The sequence below is a fragment of the Balaenoptera ricei genome, chromosome 4 (genome assembly GCF_028023285.1).
Source record: "Balaenoptera ricei isolate mBalRic1 chromosome 4, mBalRic1.hap2, whole genome shotgun sequence".
NCBI classification, from domain to species: Eukaryota; Metazoa; Chordata; class Mammalia; order Artiodactyla; family Balaenopteridae; genus Balaenoptera; species Balaenoptera ricei.
Genome location: NC_082642.1, coordinates 37,326,322 through 37,352,494, shown reverse-complemented (window position 1 = coordinate 37,352,494; position 26,173 = coordinate 37,326,322). Strand labels below are relative to the sequence as shown.

General features: G+C 39.4%; 1 protein-coding gene across 21 annotated transcripts in view; it reads left to right on the top strand.

Annotated features, from left to right (window-relative positions):
• Positions 1-26,173, top strand: part of THRB (thyroid hormone receptor beta) — a 384,544-nt gene that overhangs the window by 91,695 nt on the left and 266,676 nt on the right. The window contains exon 1 of one of the 21 annotated variants that reach the window (XM_059920430.1): positions 23,544-23,559. The exons of the other annotated variants lie outside the window; for them this stretch is intronic. The gene's annotated coding sequence lies outside the window, so the exon portion shown is untranslated. Of the gene's footprint in view, positions 1-23,543; positions 23,560-26,173 lie in introns of those variants that run through there. 21 annotated transcript variants of the gene reach the window in all.

Here is a 26,173-nt window from a genome sequence, read left to right as displayed (position 1 = left end):
CACTGCCAAAGTTTGTTTTCTCTGAACTCAGTTTATCCAAAGTGGCCATGCTCCAGGAGTTGACCTTTTCTTTCTTTGAATGTGTTAATATCATGGATTAAGCTCTGTAGTTGGTCTCAATCCAATGGCTATTCCCATAAACCTAGGGAAGTGTTAATTAGTTCAATGTTTGTAGGAGTAACTTATTCCTTTATCTACAAGTTGTTACTTGCAGGGGAGGGGACACTTCACCATTGTTCCCATCTACCAAAAAATTGAAATCTAAATCTGACTATAATTGTTATTGTTGTTGTTGCTGTTTTTCACTGTACAATTATGATATCCCTCTATATTATTTAGTGGGGCAAATTTATGCCATATCTCATTCTCATGATCTTCATTTTATGTACCCCCTTTTGTCACTTATGATTTCTATAAATTTATAATCTTAACAGCTATAAACTGTTCTAGGGATAGAAGATGTGACCATTCCAATTTCTTTTTCTTTTACAATGCAGGAAAATCCTATTAAAGATGACACCAAAACCCTATAAATCACCCTCATAAGTTGAAGAATCCCAAGTGAAATACCAGCAAATTCGATCTAGCAAACCTTAAAAATAATAACAAACCATAACCAAAAGTGTTTGTTCTTAAGAATACAAGAAATTTTACTATTAGATAAATCTGTTACTATAATTCATCTTATCAATAGGTTAAATGAGGAAAAAATTTTATTATCTCTATAGATGCCCCCCAAACTATTTTATTTAATATATGTTACTGATGAAAACTCTTAATGAAACAGATACAGAAGGCTAATTATATAAAATTATAAAGATTATTTATTTGAAACAAAGGTTAAATATTTGTATTTAATATTTAATTAATATTTCATTTAATCTTTGTACTTAGTTTTAAAATTCTGTACATATTTTTATTAAAATGAGAAGCAAGAAAATTTTAAATTTATTATTTCTTCAAAAGTCTAGCAAGTATAATAATATGGAATAAAATTAGGTAAAGTGATCAGAAAGGGGATGTTAAACAAATCCCTATTTGTCTGTATTAAAAATTTAAGAGAATCAACTGAAATTTTAAAAGCTATTAGAACTATCAAAAGTTCAGTATGGTAACTATTTAGAAAATAAATACAGAAAAATACAGTGTACTTATTTGCCATAATCAATTTAAAAACTAAGGAAGAAACCATATATCACAGTAGCAACTCTAAAACAGAAAGTAGCTAGAAATAAATATAGAAAGAAATTTATTAGACTATCTTGAAAAAATTATAAAATAATTTAGAAGATGGGATTCAACAGAGAAATGTTCTATACTCCTTGACAAAAAGAATCAATATTTTAGGAATTAAATTCTCCCCAAAGTAATCCAACAGTTTAATGCAGCTGAAGTCAGAATCACTGAGGAATTTGTTCAGTAATATGACAAAATGATTTTTAAATTTATGTTGAATAAACTAAAAAGTAAAAATAGCCAATAAGCCATTTAAAAATGAGTGTTCCCAAAGGTTAAAAAGACAGTTGTATTAAAAGAGAAGATCTGATCAAGTTTCTACATAAAATATAAAAATCTATACAATGAAAAAAATCACAAACAAAATTAGAAGATTGTAAGTGTGATGGGAAAACATCTGCAAGACAAGATTTCTTTAATATACAAAGCAGTCTTACAAATATGAAGGAAAGAGACAGGCATTCCTATAGAATCCACAAGATCAAGGGCCTGCAAGCCTATACTGTAAAGGACAGATAGTAAATATTTTTGGCTTTGCAGGAACCATAGTCTGTTTTGCAACTACTCAACATTGCCCTTGTAGCACAAAAGGAGCCATAGGCAATGCATAAAAAAGTAGGCATGACTGTGTTCTAATAAAACTTTATTTACAATAATAGGAAGTGGGATAAAGTTGGCCCACAGACCAGTAGTGTGTCAACTACTTCAGTAGACCTTCCGTAACTTGTTTACTGCTGTATTCTAGATACATCTAGAAGTGAGTATGGTATATGCAAGACACTCAACAAACACATGGTGAATGAATAGAAAGAGGACAACCCGCCAAGAAGAAATTAAAATCAACAGTAAAATATATAAAATTGTCCAAACTCACATAATGAAAGAAAGGCAAATTAAAATCACAGCATAATATTTTCTTATGCTCAGGTTCACAAGGTTGGTTTGTTTCTTTAGTGATCATTCTTAAGTTTGGTAAGAATATAGCCTCTGCATATCCTCATGTGCTGCTGGTAGGCTTTTTCACTCTTTTATCTTTAGTTACATACACAGGGAAAAGTGTAGAAAATAATAGAAGGGTATCTGAATATTCACTCACTCCCTAGATCACCAGTTCTCAAATTATTTGATCTCATTTTTAAAAATTATTGAGAACCACAAAGAACTTTTGTTTATTAATGTTTATAATGTTTACCACATTTAGAAATTAAAAGAGAAATATTTTAAATATTTAATTCATTTAAAATAGCAATAATAAACTCTTTATGTGTAAACGTAAATAACATTTTTATGACAATAACTGCAGTTTTCAAAGCCAAAAAAATTAAAAGAATGAAAGAAAACAGTATTGAGAAGAGTGGCATTGTTTTACACTTTTGTAAATCTCGTTAATAACTGGCTTAAAAGAAGTCAACTAGATCTTCATATCTGCTTTTGAATTCATTCTGTTGTGGTATTTTGTTGTTGTTGTTGAAGTGTGTGAAGAAAATCCATCCTCAAACAATTATGTAGTTGGAAAAGGGACGTGTATTTTAATAGCCTTTTCTGATAACTGAAAATTCTACTTTGATATTACACCAGAATTCAACAAATGGTACTGATAGTTTCTGAAAGCGTAGTTGCAGTGTGGAATCTGAAACCATGTCACTGAACTTTTCAGACTCTGTGACATTAAATCCATTCATTAATCGTGCACTTTGAGTGGATCTTTCACTCATGCATGATTTTGTAACATCATGCATTGACCATTTGTAAAATATTGGTTCACCAAATAGTGTAGATCTTCCTGATGTGGACAAGTTTCTTTTTCTTTTTAATTTTTTTTCTTGGGGTATAGTTGCTTTATTTTTTTATTTTTATTTTTTAAAGATTTAAATTTATTTATTTTTGGCTGTGTTGGGTTTTCGTTGCTGTGCACGGGCTTTCTCTAGTTGCAGTGAACAGGGGCTACTCTTTGTTGCGGTGCCTGGGCTTCTCATTGTGGTGGCTTCTCTTGTTGCGGAGCACGGGCTCTAGGCATGCGGGCTTCAGTAGTTGTAGCACGGGGGCTCAGTAGTTGTGGCACGTGGGCTTCAGTAGTTGTGGCACATGGGCTCAGTAGTTGTGGCTCGTGGGCTCTAGCGTGCAGGCTCAGTAGCTGCGGCGCACGGGCTTAGTTGCTCCGTGGCATGTGGGATCTTCCCGGACCAGGGCTAAAACTCGTGTCCCCTGCATTGGCAGGTGGATTCTTATCTACTGGGCCACCGGGGAAGTCCCTGGACACATTTCATTACACAATATTTAAGATTCTGTTATTATACCTCCACTGCTCTCAGAAAAGTCTTTAACGATTAGGCATCTGCCAAGCCCACAGTGGTAGATATGAGTTTTCAAAAATTCTAATTTTCATTTGCCAGCTCTAATTTGGTCATGGGCAGCAACCACTGCCAGTTGTTTTCTTTGAAGCGACAGACTCTTCACCCAAGTCTGAATAAACACGATTGGTCTCTCGCTAATCCTTTCAAGAAAAATGATGTTCTATGGAGAAAGCAGGTAGTTCAGTTCACCATTCAGACCATCACACAAGTGCTTTTCCCAGAGACAGCTATCATACATGGAACAGAAATGCTATAGGCATACTTGCTATTTTGTCACTCGGTATTATTTTAAAAGCGTTCAAGTGTTGGGATTTCATTAAAATAAACGTTACTGCTTCAACAAGGACATGTTTGAGTGAGCCTATCTTGTCTCGTTTTGTCTGGTGTTTCTGCAAGTGCGTGTTGTGAAGAATGCAGACCCCTACTCACCTGGTTTGTGCTGTCACCACAGTTTTACCCAGCATTGACTGTGCACCGTCAGTGCAAATGTCAACACAGCGGAAGAGACAAATCACGTCTTAGTATCATTATGAAAATTATTTTGACCTCAGGGACATCCTGCAGTAGACTTGGGGCCGCCAGAGGTCCTCAGACCCCCTTTGAGAACTGTGCCCCAGATTTGACAAATGTTAACATTTTACCTTGTTTGCTTCAAACCTGTTTATTAATAAAATAAACTATTATAGATCCAGATAAAATCCCTACACCTCTTCCCCAGTGTTCTTTTCCAGAGATCAACCACTGTGTTGAGGTTGGTGTACCCTTTCTGCACGAGGTTTTGTACTTCCCCTATGTGTTTAAACACAGCAGTGTATTTTTGTGATTCTATTTTATTTTACATAAATAACTTCATTCTGTATGTATGCTTTTATCAAGATTTGTTCATTCAGTATTATGCCATTTTGCTTTTGAGAGAGATCTCTGTTGATGTAATCTAGTTCATATGTTTTACCTGCTCTGTTATTTTTATCTCTTTGTTCCTGTACTGATGGATACTTAGAGTATTCCCAGCTTTTACTATTATGAATATTCCCTTACACAAGAGTCACTTTAGGTTGTACGCCATGACGTGGAATTTCCAGATGTAAAAGCGTGCACACAGTCAGTTTTCCATTTCCATATTGCTAAATTTTCTTCAACATGGCTTTACCAATTTACAGCGTAATGTAGTTCTTAACTGGTCCTCTCTATCCAGGAGCAATTTGGCAATGCTTGTCAAACACTTCAAGAGAAGACATAATTTTTGAACCAGAAATTTCAGTTCTAAGAATTGGCCATTAGAAACAAAGGTGTTTTGTTTTTTTTTCACAGAGTTGCTTATTGTATTATTTGTAGAGGGGAAAATCTGGACAACAGCTTCTAGATGTTTAATAATAGGTAATTAGTTACATATACTGTAATATCTTTTCATGGACTATTATTTTATATCCTAATTTTGTTTAATGTTATTTTATATAATTATGTTTATCAAAATGGGTGATAGGAGTACAGTTAATTTTTCTTTTCTTTTTTTGTGTGTATATTTGTGTTTTTGAGGAAACGTGTTATTACAGAAAGGAAGGAAGGAAAGAAGGAAGGGAGGGAGGGAGGGATGGAGGAAGAAGGAAGGGAGGGAGGGAGGGAGGGATGGAGGAAGGAAGGAAGGGAGGGAGGGAGGGATGGAGGAAGGAAGGAAGGGAGGGATGAAGGAAGGAAGGAAGGGAGGAAGGAAGGGAGGGAGGGAGGGAGGGATGAAGGAAGGAAGGAAGGAAGGAAGGAAGGGAGGAAGGATGAATGGAAGGGCTGGCAGAACGTAGGTTAGAGAATAGATCTTGAAACCTCACCCCAAACTAAGTGTCAGGTCAGGCCAAAAATGTAGAACATTTCCCAAACTTGACACTGCATTGTTGACATTTGAGAGCTTGTTGCAACCCTCAGGGATTTTGATTCGGTGGGACTGAGTATCAAGGAGACTGAAATACATAGACCTCACACCTTAAGAAATACTAATTCAGACACTGTAACTGATTTGATCAGACGAACCTGCAGTCAGGAAAAATAAGGAGTCTTGTCATTTTCAATATTCAGCAGGCAAAAGAGATGAACAGCGTCTAGGGACAGTTCTGGGGGTGCCTCTCTTCCCAGAGGCCTGGAGCTGAAGGCCGGAGCCTTGGTAACCACATCCTGAAAGCCTGCCCCAGCCTTTGCTTTCTCCTTGGCTCTGGCAGCCTGCCCTGAGGCAGACAAGGTCAAGCCTGCAGGTGGCGGCCCCAGGTGTCCATCCTCAGTTCTCTCCCATCCCTCCTTCCTTTGTTCTCTGGCACCTGGGTCGCTTTCTGTGTTGACCAGAGCTTCCCAACTTTGAGCATCAGAATCTTGTCAAGATACATATTCCTGGCCCCCAACCCCAGAGCTTCAGATTCCATAGGCCTGGGGCGGGGCCCAGGAATATGAATTTGTAATAAGCTACCAAGTGATATTGAAGCTGCTGGCCCTGGGGTGCACCGAGGTCAAGCCAGTCAGGGACTCGGGCTGAACAATAGAATGTTAGTCACTAGAATTCCTATCAGATGCCATTTAGAAATGCAGACGTGGATTGAGATTGACACATAGATGCTCTTGATGCTATGTATAAAATAGATAAACTCATGAGAACCTACTGTATGGCACAGGGAGCTCTACTCAGTGCTCTGTGGTGACCTAAATGGGAAGGAAATCCAGAAGAGAGGGGATGTATGTATTTGTAGAGCTGATTCCCTTTGCTGTACAGTAGAAACTAACACAATATTGTAAAGCAGCTATACTCCAATAAACATTTTTTAAAAATTAAAAAAAAAAGAAATGCAGACGTGGCTGCAGTAGTAACAGCATTACTAGTGGTGGTGGTAATAACTAGAAGAAAAATAGCCATCGTGATAATAGTAAGATTAATAAAGAAATAAAAATAACTAAGAACCATTTTTCTTCCCACGTTTTGACAAAAGTCTCGAACATGGTCTTGCCGGAACAGAGACGAGATTTCCAATGCAAAAGATGTTATGAAATCACGAATTTCAAAAATGTCTCTTTAAGTGGATGTTACATTTTCAGTGAAAGCAAGGTCTTGAAAAACATACCAGACCTTATGATCCAGAAAAAGCTATTTCTTTTCCTCCTGCAGGGTATTATTTATCTTTGGCTAATAGATTCAGCCAAGCCATTTTTATAGCCTCACATGTTATCAAAAAAAAGTGTTTTTATTGCTCAATCTAACTACCCCCTTTCTTAACCTATTGCATTAATCCTGCCTTTGGAAGCCAAGTATAAACTGAAGTCTAGATAAAAGGGATTTTCTTTTAAACCCCATTTGTGTTTTTCCTTTTTGTGTTAAATTATGAATACGGTAATTGGTAGTTAATGAGATGTAAGTGCTGTAGCCTCAGACACTTTGGGTTACTCACGTCTCTGTACCATTTTCCTCTGGCCCTCATTTTCCAAACACCAGACCTATAATTATGCCAAAATTTATCCAAGCCAGAAGATATTTTGTTTTTCCTTTTTGCTACCTACAGACCATAAAGTTATGGAAAGCAAACATGCAAAGCTAATTTTAACCCCCAGTGAAAATTCTGAGGGACAGCTCAATAAGATATAATTAAAGGTGTATGAATCATAGATCTCAGAGATACTGAGACATACAGAAAGCATCTGATTCAGCTGTTTGGCTGAATGTATCAACCCCATTTTGCAGATGAATTAGCCAAGGCTCCAAAAAAATAAAATATAAGTGAAGCTGGGAATTTGAACCGGAGGTCTATCTGACCCTAAAACTTGTGCCTTGTCGGAGGGGGTTAGCAGCTATTTTTTGCCTCTCTGAAGGGTGTTTTCTTTTTTGATTGCACCCTACCTTGAACTCTTTTATTCATAAGCTCTAAAGCTCCGTTTATAGTTGATTTGTGCAGTATCTTTCAATGACCATGTCCTTGCACCAGATATTTTGATATACTAAATTTACACATACACCTGAGTGAGGAAGACACAGGCATTCTGTTTTGTGTAAAAAAAAAAAAGTCCAGGTCTCATGTTTATGTTGAAAATGTCAATCTTTGTTTCCACTCAAGTGCTGATCTTTCTAAAAATGTCCCTGACATTGAAGGACATCCAAAAGGCAGTAACTTATTAGAACCTTGGGTTCAGATTACAAATGCATCTGGCTAGCTCTGTGTTAAAGTTCAAAGTATCTCAGAATTATTTTAAATATTTGTACAGGAACACTGATTAGTTTCCTAACGTGTTGCCTCATAACCACCCACTAATAACCACCTTGGTCTCCAATTGCTAACTGCAAGGGCGCCAGTGAGCTCTCGGCAAAGCTAATTGCTTCAGTGTTCGGAGCTGTCCTATGATGTCTTGACTCTAGGACTTGAAAGCATTGATTCAGAAAAGGAATTTGAAACCGATTTTGAAAACTGACTTTATTCTTTGCACAGAAGAGTTGAAAAGGAAGTTCTGATGAGGTAATGTCCTTCCCTCCCCACCCCTTTTTTTGTAGTTACTATTTCCTGATGATGCACATTTAAACTGGAGACCAGTAGCATGACGTAGGGAAGAGAGTGACCCTGTAGGAGTTAGGGTACCTGGGATTTAGTTCTGGCTCGGTCAGCTCATGACCTTAGACAAGTCATTGAGTTTGGGTGTTGGTTTCCATAAATGAGAAAGTGACACCGGCCATTGCAAAGCTGTGCGTTTAGCCAAGAGAAGCTAAACCGGCGTGCAGACAACAGATCCAGGGATGGTTAGGCAGAGCCCCGCCTCCCTTCTTTCTTACCTTTTGGCAGGACTGGCTTCACGGGCTGCAACCCGGGCAGTGATGCTGGGTCCGCACTCTGCGGGGCTCCATGCCTGGTCCAGAGCTTTACTGGCACTGTCTTGAAAGCCTTACTAATTTTTGAACAAGGGCCCTGCATTTTCATTTTGCTCTGGACCAGACAAACCATGTCTCTGGTCCTGCCTTTCAGTAATACATTTCTGGCCAGTGTGTCTACCAGCCGAAAAAAGGTGTCATGACCTCAAATTTGCCACCTTTGCCACCATTGTATCGTTTGGGTAGACTGGGAGAGTAAAATATTGGCAAAAATATAAATGTGGATTTTTTTGGTTCTTTTCAGTGATCTGAGTTTTTCTGGGGGGTGTTTGTTTTTCTAAATTTTTAAAAATTAAAAAATATTTTTATGGAAGTAGAGTCGATTTACAATGTTTCAGGTGTAGAGCAAAGTAATTCAGATATATATATATTCTTTTTAGGATTCTTTTCCATTATAGGTTATAATAAGATATTGAGTATAGTTCCCTGTGCTATACAGTAGGTCCTTGTTGTTTATTTATTTTACATGTAATAGTGTTATGATCTGAGTTTTTTTTTTGAAAGATAAGAATTTATTTTCTTATATAGAGATTAATTAATTTATTTATTATATAGAGAGGACGCAATGCTGAATAACTTGGGGTGACTTCATCAACATCAGTAACATATATAGTAACAGAATGAGCCAAAAACTGTCTTGTTTCTTCAGTGACCTCGGCTGAAAGTGGGTACATGTTTAATTTCATAATGCACATTACTCCGCTCACAGGAACAATCTAGCTGCTTAGTACGCTGAAAAATAATTGTTCTTGCATGGTCATGTTAAAATTTAGAACTCTGACTCGTAGAACTTTAATGATAAAATTGTGATAACTGATTTTAATACAATTTCTGATTTTTTGTACCCTGAAGTTTATACTGCATTGTTATTATGTGGCTTTGGCTTCATAGTTAATGAAATACATTTAACCCTTTGTGTTCACGGGGTCCTGATCTGAGTTTTTGATTGTCTGCATTTTCCTTCTTCCATTCCTCCTTGTCCTAGCTCAATCCCATTTAAAAAAAAAAAAAAAAAAAGAGTTAATTACTGATATTTACCACTAAGTATTTTCAGTCTCTCCCCCCAACATCATTCTCACTGGAGCCATGTAATCAGCTGTAGTACAATGTAGAGGACCCTTGACAGACTGGAGAGGAGGCTTCTTTTCCACCAGCAGCAGCTTTGCTCTGACCAAGTGAGCTTCTCTCCCCTTTGAGGCTAGAACAGCCACCTTGGATGGGAAGAGGTCAATTCTACGTGAAAGGGGCTTGCTGTATGCACTAAAATGCACGTTCACGTGGGGCCGGCTTGACTGTACACGTTAACACTGATAAAATTGACTCTGTGATTGCAAGGAAATATGCTTTCTTGGTTATTCATTATCGCGTGCCAGAGATGAAAGAGCAAAAGAGACAGACGGAAGTGCTTCTAGGTACCCGCTGGATGTGGTTTGACATTAGGTGTCTGCTTTCAGAAACTTGGAGGAGGTCTGTAAGCAACTAAACAGCCAATTGACATATTATATCCCCAATAATAAATGGCTTTGATGGGCTACTCCAGAGTGTGTTAGTTCGAAGCACTGAAAGTGCCAAACCAATCCTCAAACACTTCTTTTTTCTTTTACAAATGCCGTGTTCACAAACTTCCAAAAGGCTGTCTTTTTGCCCTCAGTCCACAAAGTTTTATTCTATTTACTTAAAACTTGATAGTAGTTGACTTCTAATTATATTAACAATATCTGAACGTTTTTAAGTATTTAGTCTTTTCTCTTCATAAAACTGAATTTAAGTGACCGTCTCTATGTTCTAATTGCTGCCCTGACTTTTAACTTAGAGATTGGAAGGCGTGTCATCTTTTTTTTTCTTTAAATCACATAAACTGGTGTTTTGATTCACAACCATGCTTAAAAACAGGAAGGAAAGAATTGGTCAGTCTTTAAAGGGAATGCAGTGGTCACTCAACAACCTTTTCTATCTGGTATTGATAACCAGCAAAGCAATAGTACCAGCTTCCGTTTCTGGGTCCCTTGTATCCTATGCATTGAATCGTTCCCACAGTAAATCAATAGTTTTGAAAGTGTGGGATTTTAGATGAAAAGAACTAAAGTAAAACTCCTCAAGTAATCAGGTAAATGGTGTGGTTCCATGCATTTTATTTCAGAATGAATAAACCTTTTGAGCTACTACTTTACAAAGATTCCAAAGTAAGAGCCGTGGAAGCTGAAACATACGGCTACTTGTGAAGTGAGAAGAAATCAGAAGTTCAGGTATCCACCCAGTGGGAGCGTAATGTTTCTCCTCTGTGACCTACAGGAGGGGAGGTCACCCACTCAGCTTCTTCTCATACGTGTTGGTCTCTTCTGTGCAGTGATCTTAAAGGTCTCTGGGTCCTGCCCACAGAGATTCTGATGTAATTGGTCCAGCGCGTAGTCCGGGCGTTGGGATTTGAGAAGTTCCCCCTCCGGTGACTTTAAGGAGCTGAGAACCAAGGTCTAGAATGAGGAGTTTTTAAAATATATAATTAAATATATTAAGTATATAATTAAATGTATAATTAAATTATATGAAACAATATAATATATATAATGAACAGCCTTATTGAGATATAATCACATACTATACTATTCACCCATTTAAAGTGTACAATTCAATGGCTTTTAATATATTCACAGAGTTGTACCACCATCACGTCGATCAGTTTTACATTTCCATCATTCCCCACCCCAGAAAAATCCATTGGCAGTCACCCCTCATTTCTTCCTCACCTCCACCCCAACCATAGGTTAGGCAACCACTAACCTGCTTTCTGTCTCTGTAGATTTGCCTATTCTGGACATTTCACATAAACGGAATCATATAACATGTGGCCTTTTGTGACTGACTTCTTTCATTTAGCATAATGCTTACAAGATTCATACAAATTATACCATGTACGACAGATGAATGGATAAAGAAGATGTGGCACATATATACAATGGAATATTACTCAGCCATAAAAAGGAATGAAATTGAGTCATTTGTAGTGAGGTGGATGGACCTAGAGTCTGTCATACAGAATGAAGTAAGTCAGAAAGAGAAAAACAAATACCGTATGCTAACACATATATATGGAATCTAAAACAAACAAAAAAATTGGTTCTGAAGAACCTAGGGGCAGGACAGGAATAAAGACACAGACGTAGAGAATGGACTTGAGGACACAGGGAGGGGGAAGGGTAAGCTGGGACAAAGTGAGAGAGTGGCATGGACATATGTACACTACCAAATGTCAAATAGATAGCTAGTGGGAAGCAGCCGCATAGCACAGGGAGATCAGCTCGGTGCTTTGTGACCACCTAGAGGTGTGGGATAGGGAGGGTGGGAGGGAGACGCAAGAGGGAGGAGATATGGGGATATATGTATACATATAGCTGATTCACTTTTGTTATAAAGCAGAAACTAACACACCATTGTAAAGCAATTATGCTCCAATAAAGATGTTAAAAAAAAAGTCAAAAAAAATTATACCATGTATCATTATCTCAGTCCTTTTTATTGCCGAATAATATTCCATTGCACGGATATACCACATCTTTTTTATCCATTCACCATTTTGTGGATATTTGGGTTGTTCTATATTTTGGCTATTATGAATAATGCTGCTACAAACCTTTCTGTACACGGTTTTACATGCACATATGTTTTCATTTCTCTTGGGTATATATTTAGGAGTAGAAAGTACTGGGTTTTACGGTAACTTTATGTTTAACTTTTAAGGAACTATTAGACTGTTTTCCAAAGCAGCTGCACCATTTTCCGTTCCCATCAGCAGTGCATGAGGGTTCCAGCTTCTCCACATCCTCTCTGACACTTTTGATGATAGCCAAGAATGGCCAGTTTCTGCATACACAGTTCAAACACACATCATTAGGAAATGGGTGTGAAATGGTATCTCTTTGTAATTTTGGTTTGTGTTTCCCTCATGGCTAATGATGTTGAGCATCTTTTCATGGGCTTATTGTCCATTTGTATATCTTTGAAGAAATGTCTGTTTAGGTCCTTTGCCCATTTTCTAATTGAGTTACTTGTTTTCTCATTATTGAGTTGTAAAAGTTCTTTATATAGTCTAGATACAAGTTCCTTATAAGAACTATGATCTGCAAATATTTGGCTTATCTTTTCACTTTCTTGAAGGTCACCACTGAAGCACAAAAGTTTTTCATTTTGTTGAAGTCAATTTATTTTTGCTCTGTTGCTTGAGCTTTTGGTGTTCTATCCAAAAAGGTTTTGCATACCCCCCAGGTAATATAAAATTTTCTCCTATACTTTCTTCTAAGAGTTTTACAGTTTTAGCTTTTCCATTTAGGTCTGTAATTCACTTTGAGTTCATTTTTCTATATGGTGTGAGGAAGGGGTCCAACTTCATTCTTTGGATGTGGCTATCCTGGAATGAGTTTTTGAAATAGCCTCCTCACTGATGGTCAGTGAACATCTTGCTGAAAATCAGCTGTGTGATGAACTTCACGGCACATGGGACATCTTTACGAGAAATGAATCACCAGAGAGTTCCAGCTTCTTTCTGCTCTACCCCAGTGAGCCCATACACCAGGTGAAAGCCTAAATGCACACCTGGAACTACCAGAGAACACTTGTACTCAGTCTCTGGACTGAGGGCTCCCTCCTGGGGGGGCACTTAGGAATTAAGGGAAGAGTAATATCAATCATGAAAGGCCTCTGAAGGAGTTGAGTGAACTCTTCTGCACTGATCCACACAAACCCACTTAAACTACAGTGTGTGACCTCTAGGTCAGAAAGTGCCTGGCTGGGTACTATGTACTATTTGAGGATGCTTCATTGCCTTATGCTCTTTCCTGTTTGAATGAAAGAAGGACCCTTCCTGATAATAGTGAGTCAGAAATGATTTCCGGGAGGGTTATGAAAATGTCTTACCTGAAAATGCTTAAGAAAAGAGTAGATAGGGAATTCCCTGGTGGTCCAGTGGTTAGGACTCAGTGCTTTCACCGCGGTAGCCTGGGTTCAATCCCTGGTCAGGGAGCTAAGATCCTGCAAGCTGCGTAGCATGGCCAAAAAAAAAAGAAAAGAGTAGATAAACCATCCCTCCAGAAGGCCCTTGAATGAAATATTGTCCAAAGTAGAGGGGAGTATCACCCATCCCCAAAGTTCCATGCTGCTAGGTGGGTGACAGGTAGGAATAAGAACAATTCCACCAACAAATAGGGAAACCGCTGACAGTCAAGCCACCAGACTGTGAGCCCAAGTTTAGGAACAAGTCAAGTTCCTTCTGTCTCTTCAGCTCCACAAGTATTGATTCTTGTGCACAGAGGTTCACCTTCCACAAACAGCCTCTCTGTGCTTGTTTAGGAAGGGAACATACATGACAAGGGTCTTACTTGGTACTTACTGCTAAGCTTTAGGTGGACACATTAATGTGTGCTTTGGGGGACTGTGTTAAAACTTCCATCGCTTCCCATAATTCCCCAGGGAAATCCCATTTTATCCCAAGAAGGCAGCAAGGATTCACATAGATCTGGGTCCAAATTACACAATCTGTGTAATTTTCAGTGAGCTATTTAAATTCTTTCAGCCTCATTCTCCTCTTCAAATTATAGGAATATAAAAAATATTTATTCATGGTCATCTTTGGATAAACTGAGATGACAAATGTAAAATCCCTGGCCCAAGTTGGGAGTTAAATATATTTTATTCCTTTCTCCCTTTCAGTACCAAAGAGAGGGTGGGCCCTCAGTTTCAAAACTCACATTTTGGGCCTTCAATCCAAAGAATTACAAGGACCTTTAGTGAAAATGGAAGTTGGATTTATGCTTGGACACGTCAGATCCCTCTCCTTTATCATTCTGTTCCTTCAGTGGTCTTAAAGCCCTTGACAGGCTATAGGACCTCACTTCATGGGGTCTTCCTGCCACCCTAAGAAAAATACTACTACTGTCCATGACTTTGGTGATCCATCTGCATCCCAGAGAACTACCCAGTGGTTTAAAACAGCAGGTATTTATTTTCTTTGGTCTGAATATGCGAAGATGAAATGCAACTGCCGTTTTCAGAAAAGCTTTCTTGGTCTGTGTCATTTGGTTAGGTTAAGTGCTGGGATGTATTATGACCTTGTCTGTGTACTAACCTTCACCCAGTGACCCCAGAGATTGTTTATGCAGATGTTTGTTGGCCACGAAGCTGAAACTAAGCCTGAGTTTCCCTAAGATGCTTTTTTGGGGGGTTCATTGTTCAGCAGGAATATTTGTTTGACTGTCAGTAAGAAGGAGCATTTATCATGGCAAGTGTTTGAGGCTCTGTACAGAAGAAATTACTCTAAGGAGGCATGGGATCTGGCTTGGTTCTTCAAGTAACCTTGGGTGTTTAATCCTCTCAAACATTTCCATTGCCTCTGCGTGATATGGAGGTCCTGATCTTTTCTTCCATGGGCCTCCCTGTAATGTCTTAAAGGTCATCTGTAAGATACCAGACCTGAAGGATTTCACTCCAAGAACAAGGTACACATTCAAGTAGTGGTGTCTCTCTTATTTGTATTCCTGAACCAGAATTCAGTCCGGTTAGTCTCTGGAAAAAACTCAGACGTTTCTCTAATGACAATGTGTCAAAAATTGAGAACAATGAATTTAAGAACTAGGAATGAGTAAGCATCCAAAGAAACAGTAATTCAATAAGGAATTTGGCATTTATCTTCATTAGGCTGCATTAGCATATATGTCCTTTCTTAAAACTCTGTGGATATAAGTAGAGCTATTTTAAAAAAGTAGAATAAACTACTTATTTTTCAAATCAAGAGAAAGCAGAGGTATATATAAATTTCCAGAAGTACATGTTCCAAACCTCTGAAAATCCTTTCTGGAATTTGGCCTGGTATATATAAATCTAGACGTGTGAGTACAAACGTTACTCATATAACTATAAATGTGTCAAGCCCAAACTATTTGATTTTGCAGTGCAGTCAGTTATAACTTAAGACATTTAAATACACTCCCTGTTTCTACTGGAGTTCAGTGCATCCCCCTGAAAAATGTAGGACTACTTTGCTTTATAACAGGAGAAAAGAAGCCACAGAGAGTTACTTGAGGATGATTTACAGTCGAATATAACTTTAACATTTTTAGGTGGAGAAATCCATCATGTTACTTTAGATTAATTTTAGAATTTTCATCTGGAAAACAAATTAGCCAAACCCTTAATAATTCAACAAAATAAAATACTACATATTTTTCCAAGACTTGGAAGAAATAAAATGGGGATTCCCAGTTTAAATAAAACCTTATGCGTGGTTGTAAGAATCAAATGAAAAGATGCACATAAAAGTGCTTTGGAAATGGCAACATACTCAAGCAGGGTACCAGGAGGGTTCCGAGAGCCTTGTGGTAAGGAGTCTGGCTTTGGAACCATGTGTCTCAATTCCAGCGTGACTGCTCATGTGTGAATGACTTAGTCTCTATGTGTCCCAGTCTCCACATCTGTAACATAGGGATCACAGTAATTCCCATCAGCACATGTAAAATTCTCAGGATAAAGCCTGGCATATAGAAAGTGCTCAACTAATGTTGGTAATGCTGATGATAGTGATAATGAAGATGATGCAAATGTATTGGGGGGGAAATGAGAGGACAAGGAGAAGAAGTATCTGTTTCTGAAAATGGGAGATAGACCAGCTGACCCCATCTGTTTAAGAAGGAGTAAACAGGATACTAGAAGCAAATTAGGTTTGGAATTAGAACAGAAAGGGATACCCAGTTCATAAATATATTCCAAGTTGAGATAATTATCTTTCTTGGTACTGGTAGAAATATCATTAGCAGCATTTAAAATAGTTAAAACATGAACTATTTTGAGCAATCATTGCACATTTATTATGGAGCCATGAAGTTGCAGTTTCAAAACACAGGAAGGGGGACTTCCTTGGCGGTCCAGTGGTTAAGACTCCGTGCTTCCACTGCAGGGAGCACGGGTTCAATCCCTGGTTGGGGAACTAAGATCCCGCAAGCCATGCGGCCAAAAAAAAAAAAAAAAAGGAAAAAAAAAAATAGTAAGGAATTATGAGATGATGACTTGGGATAATAAACCCTTTTATTGCCGCAAATATGGGCGGACAGCCTTATTCAAGAATGGTAGGCAACACAGCCTGACCCCAAGGAGAGAGGGGCATCTCTCCACAAGACCTTTTCCAAAGCTGAACTCTAGTTATTCTTTATGCCTTCGACCACATTTTGCCCCCCATTTTCTAAGGCAGTGGCTAAATATTCCCTACGGGAAAGCCAGAGCCACCTGGGCTTTACCTTCCCGTGTCTATGACGCATGTCATAGCAGACATATAACATGGAGAGCGGCTGCATCACTCTCCAAAGAAGCTTCCCAAGGCCAAGCAGCTCTGCCCGCTCACCTGCCCCTCCCCTTGCCCCACTGCTGCCTCTGCCTGGCTGGGCAACGCACCTGGACTCTGGCTGGGACGCCCCGCCCCTCCTTGCTGCCACGGGGCCGTTCCGCAGGCTGGGTGAAACGGCCCCTGAGCAGATTCAGCTCTGCTTCTCCACCAGCTGAGGGAAATGGCCTGCAGGGCTATCTCAGATCTGCCAGAATTATTCCAGCAATGCTTGGCAAGAGCCCAGGCTGTTAGTTCTTCATGCTAAAACTGGAGAATCGGGGCCAATATTCTTACTAGGATGGTCTTAATTCCAAGAGTTTAAAAATAATATATATATATATATATATATACACATTACATATATATACATATATATACACACATTACATATATATATACATATATATACACACATTACATATATATATACATATATATACACACATTACATATATATATACATATATATACACACATTACATATATATATACATATATATACACATTACATATATATATACATATATATACACATTACATATATATATACATATATATACACATTACATATATATATACATATATATACACATTGCATATATATATACATATATATACACATTGCATATATATATACATATATATGTGTGTATGTATATATATATATATATGTATATGTATATATATATATATATATTCAGGGAGAGGATTGGGAAGCAGCTGGGCAGCCCGTCTGAGAGGCTGGATGAAAACAGAGCAGCTGTGTTGGTCTTAAGCCCTAGCTGGCTGCATAACCCTTGATTTCTTTGAACTCTAGGCCCGAGGATTCGGGGCCATAAAACAGAGCTAACAAGTGCTGAACTATCTGATTTCTTATGAGACATACAGAATAGAGTTGATTGTTAAGAAGTTTGCAGATGGACGTTATTGCAGAAATGCTTATAATAATAAAAGGCTAATTATAACACTTCCCCAGGTTCTGGGACTACTGTAATGGGGGAAGATAGCACACTCAAGACCCAGCACATCCATCAGACAGCTGGCGGCATATCTACCAAAGTAAATACTCTGTTATATATGGTGATATTTCATCTGCTGACCGGCGTAATAGGTCTTGCTGGACAGCAGCTTCAGTTTAAGATAAGCAAAGCAAGCCTGGGAGTATTTTAAAGCCCTTTATGCATAGGTATATATACCTAAAGTAGGTTTCAGCCAGAGAGTAGAGGGGGCATCTCATGCCTCTTGGTATCTTCCTGGTGTCTTATGATTAATAAAATTCCTAGCATTCTGCCTGGCACATAGTAACTGACCGAGAAATCATCAGTTCTGTCCCTGCCCCCTAGCATTTTGTCATCAGCGGGAGATGGCTTGGCAGACGGGCCATGGGGAGAATTGAGTGCCAAGAGTACACAGTCTAAACAAAATCAGGGGGACTCCCCCGGTGGTCCAGTGGTGAAGACTTTGCCTTCCAATGCAAGGGGTGCAGGTTCGATCCCTGGTCAGGGAGCTAAGATCCCACATGCCACGAGGCCAAAAAACCAAAACATAAAACAGAAGCAATATTGTAACAAATTCAATAAAGACTTAAAAAAAACCCATGTATTACATTAAATAAATAAATAAACAAAATCAGTGGGTTTGGTAGACAGATGCAGCCTGGGGATGGTATCTCTAGTTCCTCCTTCCAACCAGATTGTCACCTCTGTGGCACACCTGCGAAGACATTTTTGAACTGTCATTGGTTACCTTTTATTCAGTGAGAGCTACAAAAGTACCAGTAGACCCAACTGCGTCTCTTACGGACACTCTAAGATGGTGATTCCCTTTAGTGAGCGCCGCTGAATAGAGTCCTACTTGAGTATTGCTTACTGCGGCAGCGATTTTTAGAAACACCGCCAAAAGCCTTTAATCCTCTCTCCGTTGAATGTATCTTTGGGGTTGTTTTGGTTGTTAAAACCCACCTTTTGGCAGAGAGTGGAGGGAGCCAGGAAAAGGGAATTGAGGTAGGAAACAGTGTGTAGAAAGTTCCTTAGAAAAACCCTGGCCCCTGTGTTACTTCTTGCATTCCATTAGAGAACCACGGGGTAGAAACAAAGCACAAATCTGGCTGAGAACCTGAAAGGCAAGTTTCAGCAAGAGTGAATTTTTAACAGCTTCAAAGAGGGGGGTAAAATGAAATTCTGACAACCTTAACTACACTTCTTTCTTAAAGCATTGCTATAACAATAAAAGATGAAATGTCAACAGTCACGTACTATTCTAACAACAGTTGATAATTTTTCCTCCATGGGAGTGCTTGCCCTTGTACAGTTTCAACTCTGTATTTTGACTGGCTGCCCAAGGACACCAATTACTTAAGCCCTTTACCTGCACTTGGGCAGCACAGCCAGGACCTGTTCGGCACCGCTGAGTCCTCCAGGGTTTTGCTCTTGGTGACTTCGGCCAAGCAAATGAGTCCTATGATATGGGCTACCTACTGCCTCTGCCTTTTAAACCACTCCAATTACCTGGATTCATCTCTGAGCCTTGGAACCACACTAATGGCCATGCCTTCTGAAAAGGAGAACCCAACCTCTTTCTGTGTGTCCGGAAAACATCTTCCTGCATCCGAAAGTCACACAGGGTCTCCCTCAGAATATACTAGAAGAGTGGGCTCTGCTCACGGTTAGCACAAGTGGTGAAGAGGGTCTTCTATTTAATTTTGTTCGCTCACCAAGCATGCTTGGAACAACTGACCTATTCACCCACCTAGCACATCTGCTGGAGGAGAGCTACTGAGATGACTACAGACCCAGCCAGCAAAACTCCAGTGTCCTCAGGGCTGGGCAGCTAAAAGAAATGAACGAAGGGCACTGGAAGGACGTGGGGGTGGGCTACACAGGCACCATCCAGTGGAACACCATCCCTCGGCTCCAGCTCTCAGTGCCACATGCCAATGCTGGCCCATTACTGCCAAGCTTTCAGCCTTTTTCAAAAGAATTTTTTTAATGTTGATAAGTTCACAATTTTTAACCCCTGAAAAGTCAACACGAAACTTTCTAGAGACCAAACTTGGCTCACTGGCCAGTAGTTCTTCTTCTCTGAGTTATGGTATGTGCTGTCATGAAATTCTCTCCCATCTTCATTGTCTTTGGCTGTCACAGGTTAGGTTCTGGGAAGCAGATTCTGAGACAGAGTTTATCCAGGAGGCAGTTAATTGGGGTGGGGTAGGGTGGGTGGTGTTCTCGAGATTAAGACCTCTAGTAGGAAAGAGAAGGAAAAAGCTTTGGATAGAGAGAAGTTGAGCTGCAATGCAGTTTCAGTGGAGGTCTCCTTCAAGGACGACAGAACCCGGGATGGCCTTGCAGAGCTGCTCCAAGTTGGACGATGGGGCCAGGCCTTTATACACTGCATAGACCAGTCATTGGATGTGGGTTGCTTTGGGAAGGGGCATGACTTTGAGGCATGAGGTTCTCTTCAGCTAAAGGAATATCCATAATGTCCATCACGGCCAGTAGCTCTCCCAGAAGCTGGGGAACCAGGCCTTCCTCCCTGCAGGGGGATCTGGGTGGTCCATCACAGCACCCATCACAGTGGTAGATAGACTTTCCTGCATGTCTAGTGTTGCTTCTGAAAACAAGGTCTCCATCATCTTTGACCTGGTCTGATATCATGCCCTAGAGAAGAGACGCTCTCACGTTCACTGCTTTTCCTTTCAGTCCCATCCTTTCTCTGAAGCTGTTTCCCTCCCTACTTCTTGCTGGCGTGCCTGCTTCCCATAGAGGCTATTGGAACAGAGTTCCTAAATCCCCAGAGGAATTCCTAGCCCCTTGATCCAACCCCAGAGGCCTATAGTATGTATTGGGGACATTTGTAAGCATAGAGGTTCAGTCTAAGTATACGGAGGCGGAATAGAATGACTCACTCATTTTTTCAACACTTGCCTTTTGACGGCCTACTATGTGCCACGCGTCGAGCTATTCACCTTGAACGCGACGTGATCCCTGTATGCAAGAGACTTGGGTTTTATTTGGCAGTGCAGGTACATAAGCAGACAAATACAGTGGTGGGGACCCTCGTAGGGGTGATCACGAGTGTTACCTTGGAAGGCCACTTGGATTAGAGACCATCATAATCTTGGTGAAAAACAATTCACTGAGGCAATGCCGATTGGGCCAGAGAGGGTCAGGTTATAAAATGTGTCAAGGAGGTAGAGTCTGCAAGACCCAAGGAATACTAGCACATGTGAAGAGTGGGGAAGTCAGGACCCTAACATGCTGTCCAGGTTGCAGACCTATGTGGTCGTAGATTGGGAAGATGTGAATGAACGATGGGATAACTGAGGAGAAAATGAAGACCTGAACATAGGCTTTTAATACTTAATAATAATTATTATAATTACTAAATTATTTGATACTTAATAATTGTTTATGGAATGTGTTCCTCCCTGTGAAATAAGGCAGGCAGTCATTAATAACTCTCATATATGGTCATTTTCTGATAAATGTAATTAGAGGCATGGCCAGTGTCCTATGGAAGGACAAAGGAGAGGAAGGCTTTAATTTCAATTGATGAAATAGGAAACTCTTCTTGAAGTCAATAATAATGATTAGGATAATGATATCAGTGGAAATAATAGCTTCTCTGGATGCTTGTTCAGTATGAGAGTTTTGTTAAGTACTTTCTCATGTCTGTCTCGTTTTAACTCAATTCGTCCTCTCCACAATCCTGCAATATAGATACTGTATCGTCATCCTCTCTGTATAGAGAAGAGGAAACTGGGGATCTCAGAAACATTAAGCAGTTTGCCCAAGAGTGGATGGCAAGAAAGTGGTGGCCCTGGGAGTTGAAGCCAGGTTGCCTGAAGCCAAAGTCTGGTGTCTTATCACAAATCCATCCTATCTCCTGCTTGAAACTGATCTGGAAATAAACATGGGAGAGGGGAGCCGTCAAACTGAAGTAACTGTCTTTCAAAGATAGGATGCTATTTTGCGTCTGGGGGGAAGTGCAGGAGGTGTGACCAAATGTGAGGTACAGAAGTGGGAGCATGATTTGAAGGTTAAGTTTGCGAAATTAGATGACTGTCTCTTCCTAGATGGCTTTAAATGCTGAGCTTAGGAGTTAGGGTTTTATTCTACGTGAAGTGGGGGACCAAAGAGGGACGTGAGCAAGGACGTGGTAAGAGCTACACTGTGAACCATAATAACTCTGTTTGGGAAGGGGGTGTTGATAAATGGAGACACTGGAGGTGGGTGAATACACAGAAGGAGGAGAAGGAAGCCCCTGAATGTTGACGAGGCTCTTTGTCAGCAGGACGAGGACAGGGCAAGTAGAAGGAAGTGGAAGGGAGAGGCGTACTGGAGGAGGGAAGGAAAGGATTTAGTCATTGCATCGACTCAGGTTTTGAGTTTGTGATATTGGGACCATGGGATGCAGATAAAGCTGGATACAGAGAGAACACGTGTGCAGTTTCAGGTTGTGAGAAGGGAGGTTTGGGCCTTGGGAGAAGTCTCGGGAACCTCCACTTAGAGGGTTCGATGGACACTGGGGTTTGGATGGCGTGGGTTTGAGGTTATTGAAGAAAAGGCCTCTAGGCTGAGAAGTCTGAAAGTAGACATTGAAAGAGAGGGTAAAGAAGGTGATTTTTTTTTAAAGTCATATTATGCATCGAATGAGTTGCTGCTGAGGCCACAGGCTGTGAAAGAAGTGTGTGAACTTTCAGTTTTAGGGTAAGAATTAATGTTTAAGATTGGGGAAAACGTTTCAGAAGGGCAAGATTGACACATGATGATTTATCTCAGAATCTTCCGCAAGCCCAGTAGGTCATGTCCACGTGGGAGCACCGTGTGACTTCCCACGGCCTGTGATGAACTCGGGGAGCCAATCGTCTCTGTCGTTTGTTGGCTACTCGGTACATACATCTTTCTGTTAAGCCATCATAGTCTGCGATTTAGTTCTGACTTGTTTAAAGTGCGGATTATTACTTTTAGTCTAATGACATTATAATTGCAGGTTCATTTTCACTATACAAAAGGTACAGTTTAAAACCCCAAGGATTTAAGGCAGATTATGCTGGATGTAAAAGGAGGAAGGTATTCCCCAGTATTTAAAGAGGATGGCAATACCTCCAGCCCTTCCAATGCATACAAATTGTGTGTGTGTGTGTGTGTGTGTGTGCACGCGTGTGCAAACTGTAGCGTATTTTATTGTTTTCTGGGAATTCTTTAATAATTTGGGTGCTCCCCTAGATACAAGTGGGAATGTCAAAGCCAAGACTGAAAAGAAATTTATGTTGCAGTAATTTTCACCTTAGTTGATTCTTCCAAGTAGCAGGCTGGTCGTCAGTTGTCTTTTTCTGATTATTAATAAAAATTCAGCATTTCAAATTACATTCTCATTCTGCAGCAGATGGGGCCCCATCTTTAGGACATCTGCAGAAAACCATTTATGATAGAATTCTTGTCATACCATAAAATTCTTATTAGACCTTAGAGTTGGCAATCAGGTTGTGTCATGTTTCTTGCTGAAGATTACTCTCCCCTAGCCTTCCAGAAAAACAGTTGTACCTTTACTTAAATTCTATTTTGATCGAGGTATTACATTCACACAGTGCACAAATCACAGATGTATGGCTGATGAATTTTTACCTGTCTATATAGACAGGTGGAACCTGTGGAACCACCAGGCAGATCAAGTGATAGAACATCAGCACCTGGAAGGCTCCCTCCGTCATGCACTCCTTAAAGGTGACCTCTATTCTGACCGCTATGCCATTGGCCAGGGACACATGGGTTTTAAGTGCAATGCTTACATATCAATGAATTCTGAAATGTGTTTATTTGCATGTTCTAGGAAATACTCTTGACTTCTTTCCAGAAGTCACTTGTACAAGAGGAACTCTTACTATTTGAGTGACTAATCCTGAGGCTTTTGCAATCAGAAGTGGCACACTCTATTTATACCAAGGGTGGAAATTATACTCAGGATGAATGATTTTATGGATTTCTGCCCTCTAAGGGAGGTCCCAAGTTCTCACCATTTTCACAGAATCGAATCTCTCCTAAATTTTCCCCTCCTCTCACCTTCCCCCACACCCAAGGGTTCTAGTTGGTGTTATCTTTTTTTCTTTTCTTTTTTTCAATTTTATTGAAGTCTAGTTGATTTACAATTTTGTGTTAATCACTGCTCTACAGCAGAGTCATTCAGGTATACATATATATACATTCTTTTTTAAATATTTTTTTCCATTATGGTTTATCATAGGATACTGAATATAGTTCTCTGTGCTATAACAACAGTGGGACCTTGTTGTTTATCCATTCTATATACAATAGTTTGCATCTGCTAATCCCAGCCTCCCACTCCATCCCTCCCCCAACCTCCTCCCCCTTGGCAACCACCAGTCTGTTCTCTATGTCCATGATTCTGTTTCTGTTTCATAGATAGGTTCATTTGTGTCATATTTTAGATTCCACATGTAAGTGATATCATATGGTATTTGTCTTTCTCTTTCTGACTTATTTCACTTAGTATGATAATCTCTAATTGCATCCACGTTGCTGTGAATGGCATTGTTTTGTTCTTTTTTATGGCTGAGTAGTATTCCATTGTATATTTGTACCACATCTTCTTTATCCATTCATCTGTCAATGGACATTTAGGTTGTTTCCATGTCTTGGCTATTGTGAATAGTGCTGCTGTGAACATAAGGGTGCATGTATCTTTTTGAATTAGAGTTTTGTCCAGATATATGCCCAGGAGTGGGATTCCAGGATCACATGACCACTCTAGTTTTAGTTTTCTGAGGAACCTCCGTACTGTTTTCCGCAGTGGCTGCACCAACTTATATTCTCTAGTGAGTGTTATCTGAATGAGATTTCTTTATAATTATATTAATCAATTTCTATTATATGAGTAATACTTTATAATACTTCATCTTCTCCTAATCATTCTTATGTCCCACTCCAGAAGCTCTCAGAGTTCTTACAGTTTCCAACACATAAGAATACAGAATTCGATAAATGACCAGGCAAAATCATCCCTCTTATTGAACGATTCAGAAAGCCTGAAAACAATACAGAATGGTCTTGTTTTCTTTCTGCTCCCTAGGGCTCCTTCCATAGGGTTGTTCTATGATTGTGCTGTAAGTCCAAACTTGCCCCTGTTTAGAAACCAAAATGAAAAGTTTGAGGCTCGTTTCTTCAACAAACTCTGATGAATGAAGGGATGATTGGTGGTCACATATTAAGGTGGCAAGACTTGGTGTGGCCCAGACTGCTGGTGCTGCTGAGACAATTCTCCAGACTGAACCAACATCAGAGAGAGACTAGCGGTAGTTAAGTAGAAATAGAGACCAAGAAAGATCTCTTTGGATATTAATTTCAAAAATTTTTTCCCTGGTTGTTGAGAGTATGCTTTTTTGAATTGTTGTAGGAGCTGGTAGTTCCATCAAGAGAAGATGCTCTAAGGTGAATTGGGTTAAAGAGATTTCTTTATTCATTAATCAAAGTCAAGAGAATCTTGTTTCCTCCACATTGTTCCTTTCTGTGAAAAGACAATGGCAATGTGACTGAATTCCCCACCTTTCTTTAATGAGAAAAAAATGTGTGTTTGCATGAGTATACAAACACACATAAGAATGCTTGTGAGAACTGTTTACTCTACACTTAAAATAGACCTGAATTGAGTTGGCAAGAAAAGAGAGTTGTGTTAATAAGAAGCTTTGTCAAAGTTACAATTATAGTCCTAGTGACAACATATTAAGAAACTAATTACCCACGTTGACTGAAGGAAAAATTTTTAAGATACACTTGATCTCATGTCAGCAACAAGAAAGTAATAGTTATGTTATGGTAATTTTTTTATTCCATGTACCTAGTAAAAATGTAAACAAATGCAAATATTTAAAAGAAAAAGTGAATCTTTTTATTTTTCACTCCCATCTATTCCCTCAGCCCCAATCCCTATTAGCTATGGCTATTATCTAATAGCCATAGCTAATAGTTTCTTCCAGATATTTTTAATGCAAGTACAGAATGGAAGAATGGAAGGATGGATGGACGGATGGGTGGATGGATGGGTGGATGGATGGATGGCTATATAGACTGAAATACATACTTATTTATTTCATTTCTAAGTCACCTACCTTGTTGAGGATTCAATGATGAGCAAAAATAGATACACTATCAACTTTCCTAGAGATTATAGTCTAGCAGAGGAAAATAGGTATTAATCACACATAGGTAAATGTATAATTATAAATTAAATGCAACCAAAAAGGAGCATGTGAGTTTCTTTGAGGAAGTGACAATGGTGCTGAAATCTGAGGGAAGAATGGAAAACTGAGTTAGATTAGAGGGA